General features: G+C 38.0%; 1 protein-coding gene across 1 annotated transcript in view; it reads left to right on the top strand.

Moving 5' to 3' along the window:
- The first annotated feature begins 2,238 nt into the window (after positions 1–2,238).
- The window catches only part of erbin (erbb2 interacting protein), a 60,998-nt gene continuing 51,339 nt past the window's right edge, over positions 2,239–11,897 (top strand). Inside the window, exons 1-2 of the mRNA XM_079256148.1 lie at positions 2,239–2,774; positions 11,038–11,105. The gene's annotated coding sequence lies outside the window, so the exon portion shown is untranslated. The remainder of the gene's footprint in view (positions 2,775–11,037; positions 11,106–11,897) is intronic.

Genomic DNA, 11,897 nt, shown 5'->3' with positions numbered 1-11,897 from the left:
TACTTGACGGGGGAAAAAAAGGCAACACTGATTTGTTTGGTTTGTTGTTGCTGTTGTGGGTGGGAGAATGTTTTACATCCAGGCTGCTGAGGAAAACTGTGAGGTGAGTGGCCACACAGATAAATTCGTCTTCAAAATCAGTCGGTGGATAAATCAGAAATAAACAAATCAAAATCTAATTGTTTTGAACGAGAAAATTTATTATTTATAATGTAATTCTTTAATTTTAACTTTTTTTTTAAACGTAAAAGCATTGTTTTAGGTTACTTAATTTACCTCAACACATTGAGGTAAACTGGGTCCTGTTTTTCAGCTAAAATGATCCACCATCAGAGTTCAGCTCATTAAAAAAGGATTCATATTTGAATATATGAATGTGTAATGCATGGGGTGTCCAGCTAAATTCCTCGAGGGCCACAATCCTGCAGGTTTTCCATGCATCCCTGCTCTAACACACCCGACTAAAAAGAATCAGTCATTGTGCAGAACTTCATTGGCTGTTGAGCCATCGAAAACCTGCAGGACCGAAGCCCTTGAGGACTGACTTTAGACACTCCTGATGGTATACACTACATTTCTTTTCACATTCCTTTTCTGAAAATGCAGACGTGATGTTTGTATGTTTCAGCTTGGATTCAGGAAGCATCTTAAGCTGTGCACATACAAACACATGGACACATGCAAATACGGACACTGGAGTTCCAAAATTGTCATGTTACTGATGTTCTCTTATTCTATTCAATGCTATTTGTGAATTACAAGTTCAGGTAATAATACATCTGACTGCAGAAGAGTTTTCCACTTTACTTCAGACCATTATAAATGAGCATTGATCCAGAGACGACACTGGTGTTTCTGGATTTCTCTTCAGATATGTCTTCTTCTGTGGATGATATAGCTTTATCCTCTGACCTTTTTGCAATTTTACATTTTTCTGACAGTGTTACATCATTTTTAGACACAAGACTCCTGTCTAGTGTTACATGTGAGAGGATGCTTCTCTCTGAAATGCTCCTCTTCTCCTCAGTCACGTGGCTGACATGTCCCTAATGAGCATACTTAGTTGTCAAACACTCCTCCAGCTGATTTTAATTTGTGCCAGTTATTTTTCCAGCCTTTTGTTGCTCCTGTTCCAACTTTTTAGAGGTGTTGTAGAATTATTTTCAATGAATTAGTAAAATGTCTCTGTTTCAATGTACAATGGGTTGTTAATGTTCTCCTGGGAGTAAAGTATGGGTTGATGAAATGAAATAATTGCATTTATTTATACTTTTATTCATATGTATCTGTACATTTGTGTGCTATATTTATATTTGTTGTGATGCATGTTCATTTTTTTCTGTTGCTTTTGACTCTTTATTCCACACTAAAATCTTCTGTAACAAGTGAATTTCTCCACTGTGAGATTAAACTAAAAATCTAAGTCCTTTTGTTTTATTTAGCTTTTACAGTGTGTTTTGGGGAGGATTTGGGGTAATACCATTCAAGAATTATTTAATACATTTTAAAATGTAATGGACTGGCGAGCTGTCCAGGGTGTACCCTGCCTGTCGCCCAAAGTCAGCTGGGATAGGCTCCAGCTTCCCCGCGACCCTCAATTGGATTAAGCGGTTCAGAAAATTAATGAATGAAGAAAATGTATTATTAAATTGTTTTATGTGTGTTTTACATTGATTTATTAGTTAAATTAAACTCAAAGTTCATTTAATTATTTCATCAGCGATTACACTGTTTTACCTTGCAATTTTAATGGTTCATTTTACCTGAACACTACTCATTTATCCCAAAAATATAGGACGAGGGATGTTTCAAAAGCTATAGGACCAGAACAATTACATTTTATCACAATAAAATCAACACAAAAACATTAAAAACAGTCCATCTTATCCATAAAAACAGAAGAAAAACACTCAATTTCCACCAGGGGGCGCCAGATGACAACTAGAATGCCCTAGTTATTGTGAACACTACCAACACCTTTTGCATACACATAAACGAGATTAATAAATGCCTATTTTGGCTGCTTCGTGTGCTTACTGTCTGTAGTCTGCCAGCGAACATATCTTACGTGTAATATGGAAGGGGAAACGCGGTCGACACAGCGGACTGGGGTAGATAGGGATAATCACTAACGCTGTCTGGGTGAGATAGTGAAAGCATCATCGGGGCTCTCGGTTAAGCTGGAAAAGCGACTTCTGGTGGACAGCCTACTACGCGTAGAGGTCGCGGAGAGGAAACTCGCCGCTTCATGCAGTACTTCACCAGCCTCAATGTAGCTCCAGACGACTCCGTACAGCTGTGCTTCTTGTCAATGATTAAACCAGAGGAAATTATGACTGCAAACATCTGGGCGCGGCACACTTTACAAGACAAGGTTTTGCTCCACCGGAGGTCGTGCGCATTTTTGCCTTTTGTATTTCCTTGCTGAATGTCGTGGACATTTTGGATTTTTTTTTTTTAATGTTCTGTGTTATTAATTCATATAAAATTGGGACCATTTTACGTCTGGAAGGTAAGACATTTTAAGTGTGAAAACAGGTGGGGACATTGAACAAGTTGAGGACGTCTTGCTGAGAAAAATGTGCGCATTGGGCCAGCTAAGAGTTGCTCTTTAAGTGGGCAGCATTAGCTACTTGCTAACGCTATTGAACTACCGCTGAGGAAAATCTGTGAAGCTAGCCAACACCCACTTCTTTAAGTACTTTTTTGGATAATAACACCCATCCCACGGCCTGAACATCGTTAAATGAGACACTGACTCGACGTTAATTGCGGTAAGTCTATTTGTTTGTTTAAGTTAATGCTTCTGTCTGCGGGGCCCCCCCAATACAACAAGCTAGCGCTGCTGTTAGCTGCACCGTAGTGATACTGTAGTATCGACCTGGTCCCATTCTGGTGTTGCCCGATTTGAGTCTCGCTTATTAATTCAATCGATTTAAGCTATCAGACTGTAATGTCAAAGTTTAACTAAATTGCTTTCATTTGTTTCTGATTTTAATTAACAATGAAGTTGGGAATGTATTGAGTATGTCTGATCAACAGCTGTGTGTACATGGCTACCCCTTTACAATGCCGCTGAGGACAATATCTGTCTTATTGGCAATCGACACAAAATATCCATCATAACGTGATATTGTATATTTGAAAACTGTCAGTATGTTGAATATTGTGACAAATAAGAGTCATTAACCTAATAGCTGTAACACCAGCAGCGGTCTATTGTCGCTCGTCTGCGGATGGAGGATTAGTTTGCTGTACACTCAACAAAATCGGCGTTTTCATTTCTCACCACTTTGCTAATCAGCTTACTGTCCAGGCTTAACTCAAGTGTTAAGATTGGAGATGAAACTGGATTTATATCTCTTAGTTTGTCTAATCACATCAGGTTCGCCTTACTGTGTTTTTCCTCCGGCAAATGATGCCATGAGATTTGGTACACAACGCGAAAAAACTAAAGAAACGGAACAACGCGGAGAGGAAATCAGGAAAATCTGTTGTCCAGTGAACGCACCTGTTTCGTTTCAGCGTGTTATTTAGCTTAAAATTTAGATGTTTTCCCTTTTAAGCTTAAGCTGTTTTCTCACAATAATTATAATTGGTAAACACAACTAATTTAACATTGCTTAACAAACTCAGGAGGGTGACAGCAGGATGTCTTAACTAAGACTGTGGTTTTAAGTCTTTATGTAAAGGACATGGTTCTCCAGGTTGATTGTTGCAGGAAAAAGCCACTGAACACCTTCAAATGTTGTACACTTTTACTTTTTCCCGATGATCTGGCGTATTGTAAGTGTTTTATTAAAACAACGTCCACGTTTGTGAACCATGGGTCTGTTTTAGAGGTTAAAACCCACGCAATGAATGTGATGACTGACCTTGTTATGCTGTTAAACAGATCTGATTAGCCCTTAAAGACTATCCGTTCCTGCAATAACAGGTAAACAAAGACTAGAACCTATCAACTGCCTCTCTAATGTTACCAGCCTGTTGCCCAAGTGCTGATTTTCATCTAACTGCAGATTGAAACGATAGTAACATTGACGTACAGTTTGCATAATTTAACCCTTAATTTTCACCTAACTACAGGTTTTTCTTCTCAAACTTGAACTGGATTATTCTTTGCATTCCCAAAACCACCATCCCACCACTCATCACAAAAAATTCTAGATCATTTCAAACTATATGAATAATCAGCAAATGTGCATCCTAGTTATAGAACTAAGTTTCCATTGAGGTACTGAAAGCTTGCATTGGTGTTTTCAGCTTCCTTTTTAAAGAACCTCATATGATCATTTATCTGACTTCTTATGTGAAACTGATGACAGGATTGTTGTAAGAAAAAAAACTTTCTGCTATACTATTGTTTTCCTACAGTAGTTTCATAACACTTTCCCAGAAGCAGGTTGTGTCACTTGGAGACTGAAAAGGAGAAAACCCCTGAGGTTTGACTTTTGGTTGGTCAGTTTACTTGTAACTGTAACAAGTTAGATGTGCTAAAATCTTTGTTTTTCTTTGGTCTGGTGTTTTTAACTGTCCATGTTTGTAATAAGTGGTAACATTGATGCAAAAGCCTCTTGAAATAGGATCTTTTCTACCTTAAAGATGTTGTTCCTGTTGAAACAAACTGTGAGCAGGTGGAATATCAGATATCAGGGGATATTTTTGGACTTTTTTGTCTGTTTCTAGTGTCTTTATTTACTATTCTATTATCACTGCAGCACTGGGTGTGTTTGTCCAAGCACGTGTTGTATAGCTGAGTGATGCTTTTCTTCTTTCTTTCTTTAACTTGGTATTTAAAAATACCTGCCAGCATGACCAAACATGCACTCATTTCCTCTTGAACTTAATCATCTTAGAGTTGATTCATATTCTTGATCGACATTTGGTTTTGAGCAGGAAGTAGAAATAAAGTAGCCCAAAGAGCACATGTTCGGTGACTAAACAGTCATGTGACATTGTTGATAATTTGTAGATGATTAAGCATTGAAATTATTGTCAAGCTTCTTCTTTTTATTGTGTGTGTGTTTTGTTTCTATTATACAAGGTGTTGTTGCTGGTGGGTTTGATTAGTGAGGTTTTGGTAGAGTTTAAAGATTAAATATATAAAATAGACATTTTAATTTTAGTCTGTGTTAGGGCTGGGCAATATGACGATATATATCGTTTGGACGATAGAAAATGTCTGTCGTTTCATATGAGGTTCTATCGTTTATGCCACAATAAGGTGCTTTACTGCAGTATTTTTCGTCAAGATGCATTTCCTGGAGAACGACGGTAGCAGACGTGTTTCAGAGCAAGATAAATCACTAAAAGATGACCAACCAACCCAAACTGATGAGCTTGTTCCTAAAAGAGGGGAAATTTCTGTCTCGTGGATGCGGTTTGGATATAAAGACCGACGTGGAACCGTCAACACACTAGCTCACAGTCTGGACAATGGACTCCGACACAACTGTCTCAATTTATCACCTGCACAGGAATCAGGATAAAGAAGACAGAAAGTCAGCTAGCAAAAGCTGCAAAAGCAGCGTTAAGCGGTGGTGAAAGTGCTCATAACAAACTTCAGATGCAAACGCTGCAACAGCCATTTACTTGTGAAACGCTATACGGCCATAGTTCCTGCAGATGGAAGGAGATCGCTGCTGCCGTTGCCAAGCACATCTGACACATCTGATGACTGACACAAAATTACACAAACTATTTTATATCGTTATGTATATCGTTATGGGGATATAAAATGAGCAATATTGTGATATAAGATTTGGGCCATACCGCTCAGCCCTAGTCTGTGTTTATAAATGAGAGGCATGGCTGTAGCCACTCTTGTTCTATTTGTTTTCTATGCAGATTAAATGGTATTACTAGCATGATATTGGTATTGGCTGATATCCGCTTTAAAATTAAATATCGGATAGCCGTTCCACCAATATAATTTAACCAAATAAATAAAATAATGGGCACTGGGTGAACAAGTCTGGTTTTTATCAGTCAAATGAGCCGTAAAATATTGGCGTATCAGATGTCTGCTGAAAATCCAATATCGTGCATCACTGTTGTTCACACACTTAACTGGACCGTATGGTTCATGTGAGATAAGTTTGTTTCATGTGCAGCCCCTTGTGTCAGGTTCCTGCTTAGCATGAGTGTTGCATGTTAAGAGTTTCACTTGATAGAGTGGGTTCAAAGACGTTTGTAATGCTGATGGGTGGGGGGGAGACGAAGGTGTGACAACCGTAGGCTTTGGTAAATATGCCAGACTCTTGAAGTCAGTACAGCCAGCAATCTTTTAAAATTCATATTTATAAATAGGGATAAAAACCTAAGTAACCCTGTCTGTATGCTTTCATTTGCCAGTAAAATTGATTGACATTGTCATTCATATTCTGAAATATATCTATTTATTTTGTTTCACATTAACACCATGCCACAAATGAATTTTCAGTATGTGGGGAAATAGTGCGTCATCCTAGAGACTGATGACATGCTTGCACTTCTGGAAACAGTGCAGCAAATTAGTCCAATTGGACCGTAGAATTATTTAATTCAGACATGGTAATAAATAAGCTCTGTTTTAACATAATTGTCCCAGGATGTGAGCTGGCAGTCCTCCCAAGTAATTGATTTATATCATTTAAAGTAAGTTTACGTCAGCAGCGTCTATGTTGTGATTCTGAACTCAACAGAAACGTCTTCAGTGTGGTAGAAAAGCTAAAGTTAAACCCTGCTGGTGCTTCTCTGATCCATGTCGCCAGACATTTTTACTTTAGATCTTCGTAAGAGGACGACACAACACACCCTTTCCATTGTTGTATATTTATTTATTTACACGAATCATTGTCACGTCTGATTTAGTTTGGTGACAAACAAGAGAACATGAGGTACTTTTCAGCCAGTTCATGTTGCGCTTAACGCTTTCACAGTTTACACCAGAATGATGAAGCCACTTGTAAATGTGCTTTAAGTTTTTGGCTTGTTTGGTTACATGTTACATGTGTGTTTTCTCTTCTTGGCTTTTTTTTTTTTTAAATTCATGTTGATCCCCCTAAATCTGTTGGCATGCAAGTTGCCAAGAAGTCCTTGTCTTCCTCTTTTAAAGCAAATGGGGAAAAAATGGATGGCTTTGTTTGAAGGAAATGACATTGACATTGCATAGTTGATAATGAAGTGAGTCAACAATGTGATGACTATAATTTGTCTTCAAACTGCTCTCATACTGAGAAAGACTAAAAGTGGAAGTACAAATTGCAAAATTTTCGTCTTTTCTTAAAATAGTTTCTCACCTGCAAAGATTGTGTCTTAAATATGTGCATCCGTATGATTACTGGTTGGATTACCGTTGGATTACTCTATAAATTTTGTTGCATGATTTTTACACATTAGCCTTTTAAGCAGATACGCATTGCACTGCGGTAATGAGGCAGCGCAGTCGACTAGATTTAGAGCAGGCTATTTTAAGAGGGGATGTCCTGAACTGATATTTATAATTTAAAGAACATTTCAATCTAGCTAATAATACTCCCACCATGAATAAAAAGCACAGATTCTGCCTTTCATTCAAAATCTTAAGTGCTCTTTATGTAGCAGAATGGCTTCAAATACATGTCTTCAAGACATTTCCAGGTTGTTCATTATTTTGCCGTATTACACAAATTACAAGTTGGAGTAATGCACTTGATTTAATAGCTACAGACTTTGATTTATAACCTAAAGAGGAATAGTTTCTCACAGTTAATTTGGCTTAACATGTAGGAAGAAATGCACCATAATGCATGTACATTTAGATAATGAATGGACAGCTAGTGAATTGAGATTGAGGCCAGAATCAAGCCTTGTGAGGCTGTGTATTGGCTCCTTATTTGTGTCGAAGGGGAAATTTGCATACCATTTGACATGCTAGTGTATTTGCTTGAAACACATCTGTGCATTCAGCTTCTCCCTTAATGATTTCTCTGTGACCCACTTAGCAGAGCATCTGTCTGCACTTCATTCAGTCTTAGTGTTTTTATCAGTAATTATGTTCATAAAGACAAATCCGTCTTGTGTTTTGTGTCCGACGGCTGTAAAAGACTCAAAGGAACAGTTCAAGCTGGCCTTAGAAAACGTACGTAGAGAAACGAGGCTCATTTGTGTAATGAAGAAGATATGTTTTGTGCTGAGGAACTTATGTAATGGAGAAAAATTTTGAAAGGGTTATGTTTGCCAAATTTGAAAGTAGTTTTTTTAAAGTAGGCCCTGCAGGAATGGGCTGTTGTAATAACTGCTGCAGATTAAACCTACTATCTCTGTGATAAGGTACATGCACATTGTATAGCCTAACTCATTTTTATGTGCGCAGGGCATGTGAGGTATTATGTTTAGGCTGCTTTAATATGATAAGAACCTTATCATTTGCTTAATGGTCAAACTATATCACCAACATGATGCAGTTGTCCTGCAAAATGTTAGTTCTGTTCAAATCTTTTCCTTAGTTAATCATGTTCCTTACGTAACTGCAACAACCCAGTTCCCCAAAAGACCATCAGATCCTAAGTCTCAGACTGACATTCTTATGTTTATGGTTTGTCCACATTTTATAGCAGAAGCTTCCTGTTTTTCTCTGGAGTTTGTCAACATCCAGTTGCAACGTAGAGCTGTTCAGGTTTTGTTTTACATATGTGACTGGCTCATATTTCAATAGACTGGGGTCAGGTTTCACTGTTACGTTATTTGTAATTATAATATGTTATTACTTCATATTGTCCTGCTACTACAGCAGGTGCTCATATATAAACCCATACAGTCAGTCAGCAGGTCAAAAATAGCCTAGTATGATGAATAGACGTTGCCTGTTCTCATGTGGTTAGATTGTGAAAATGGACCTCCAGCAGAATTAGTGATGCATGAGATCATATCTTTATTGCCAAAGAACTGGGGTTTAAATTCAATACAATTCAACTTTATTTATATAGCGTCAAATCACGGCAATGCCATCTCAAGACGCTTTACAGACAGAAAAATGACAAAATGACAAAGACGCTCCATGTCTGGTTTTTACGTCCATATTCTGCAATTTCTTACAGACTGAACGGACATAAGTTTGTTTACTGACCTCTTCATGCCATAGCTAAGCTATGAAGTCACATGCCATCACAGTTTCATCCTGATTTTGTATTTGTTTGTTTATCAATTGTATTTTTTTTTTTTTTTTAAAAAGGAACAAAAAACCCTTGTCTCCCTGTGCCCATACATTTATGAACATTTTGCTTTTACTGACGGTCTAACAAGCCTACCTTCCACTGCAGCACATGTACCAAAATATTGTTTCCTCATACTGTAATTTTTGACAGCAGCTTTAGAATGGGCTGAATCAGATTCTTATTTGCAGCATTTTGCAAAGTCAATTAACAAAGCAAATGAACAAACACTGACCAAACAAGGCACAGAGAAATTTGAATTGCTAGGAATTAAAAAATAATATTGTCACCATAGCAAACAAAATAAACAAGTCTCTATTACTTAGCTCCGTGTATATGATTGACTTCCCAAAAAATGGATTGATAGTCTGTTCTCGAAGTTTGGTGTTGTATAAATATAATTTTCCATCTGATGCCTCCATATGTTTTCTAAGAAGCTTAAACAGCTACTAATGCCATTAGCCAAACATAAAACTATTGTCATGATTAAGCTGTTTATTCGAAGCTTGTGAATTTGGGATAAGTGTGTATTTAAGCAGCATTGCAATGAAGGTTTATGATAAATGTAATGAGACTTCGATCAATTTTAATCGGTGTGACAATCTTATTGTGTGCAGGATGAAGGTCTGTCTCATTTGCAGAGCTTGTGTAAAAATGTTTCAGGTGATTTCCTTCTCCCACCTAATTTTGGTCTCGCAGCATAGCGGCGATGGGTGTGAATGGAAAGCAAATAGCTGCAAAGGAGATTAGAGAAATGCATTGAAGCTACCCCCTTCCCCAGTTGTCAGCCTCCCTCAGTTTAAAATTGAAGCTTGTATTTCCAGTGTGCGACGAAGGGAACTTTTGTGTTCGGCAAGATTCAGTATCCCAAATACATGTGATGAGGATAAAGGCACCCAGGAGGAAGTGGGGCAGAAACTAATGAGTGTCAGTGTCGTCTCATGTATTTGCAGCTGATTGGGAGGTGCAATGAATAAGTCAAAATTTCTCCTCCTTTCTGCCCCCCGCCCCTCCCCTCCTCTTTGGTTTTCCTTTCACTCCCTCTCTCTTTCCTGCTCTATAGCTCTATTGTTCTCAATGAGGATAGAGGAGTGATGATCCTATCTTTTTAGCTGGCTCTTCTGTTTTTTTCAGATCAGCTGGCAAGCCTAATGCTTTTCCAGGCATGCACAGACAATAATGTTGTTTTGTGCTCTGACCTGAGAATCAAAATCACGGCGCATTTCTTCTTGTTAAGGTTCTTGTTTTCAGACAAGCATCTTTAACCTCGTCAATGAGAGCAGGTCGTCTGGACATCGTGGTGGGGTCCTAAAGCAGAACTATTGGCACTTAGGAGCTTTTCTATCTCAGTATATTCTCTATAACTTGATAAATTCCTCATCCATCCAACAACTTTTGCTAATTAATTTGTTCCTTTTGTTGAACATAAGCTGCCACAGTTTCAAAGGCAATCCCTAACTAGCCTGAAGCTTAATGTGACATGAGACAGAAAAGAGGTTATTCTGACCTAAATTTGACTACTTAGCATGCATCAGGAAACGCACACTCTCTTTAACAAGCTTAATCAGTTTGGATTTCCATTAACTTTTACTAGTTCAGCAAACTGTTTGTAATGCACAGTTTTTTTTATGAAACAAATAAACCAAAAACTGATTCTTCAAGATATCTTCTTAAAGGATTTAAACACTCCACACAGTGGTGGTAGTGCTGCAGGGGGTTGCCTTCAGTGTTTTGGTCATAAAAAGCAATGATTGAGTTGTCATTTTGTGCAATAGTAGTAGAATCCATGGTCATTTGAAATTGTCTTTAAATTGTTTTTTCTTTTATACCTGCTTGCTTATGGTTTTTAACCTTTTGTTTTTAGATAAGCCAATTGTTGGATCTGTCGTTGGCCATCCATTGGGACCAGGCGCTTGAGTGATAGATGACAAGGTATGAAATGCGGACGAATTGTTTCATATTCCTTTTCTTTTGGTAGAGCTCTTCCATATGCACTGCTGGAGACTGGAAAATGAGCAATAAGTGGTCTCCATTGGCAGAATGGTTTGCCTGGATTTAGATTTATATTTGTCTTAAAGCATCGTTACGTATAATCTTTTCCTCCCAAGGAAGTGGTGTTTTCAAGGCAAACATTGGTCCCATTCTTAACAAGAAACAACAAGAACGCTCCACCTTGTTTTCCTGGAGGCAGAGTCACACGATACACCTGCCAAACTAGCTCGTGTGCATTCAACATCCTATTACATCTTAATAAGTTCAGAACAAAGACAAACCCAGATATGGACCGATCCCCTTCTAACAACTTCATGACTATTTCCTTAACTAAGCTTACGCGTATGATGTTAATTCAGTGTAGCAGAGGTGGTTGTTACAGAAGATAAATTAGATTTATAGACACTGTGTACCTAATGCCACATTGGTCTGGCTGCCTGGTTAGTCTGTCTGTTTGAGCTCTTTTGGCCTGTATGGGTTTAGAAGAACACAGCACCTGCTTTGCCATTAAAGCCCTGCTGGCCAAAAAAACCCACTGTAAACTACTTTAAATGGAACAGTGAGAATATTGATTTTATATTTTAAATTAAACATTTCTTTACAAGTTAACAACCTGACTTAATTCTGGATTGGATTGGATACCCACATCTATAGTGTCTGACCTGAAAAGGGTGGAAAAAGAAGGCATGGATTAAAGAGATCACACATTGGATTGGATTTGCTGTTGTGTTG

This window comes from Telmatherina bonti (assembly GCF_933228915.1).
Source record: "Telmatherina bonti genome assembly, chromosome: 17".
Taxonomy (NCBI): Eukaryota; Metazoa; Chordata; class Actinopteri; order Atheriniformes; family Telmatherinidae; genus Telmatherina; species Telmatherina bonti.
Note: the sequence above shows the minus strand (reverse complement) of the source record. Positions and strands in the feature narration are given on the sequence as shown.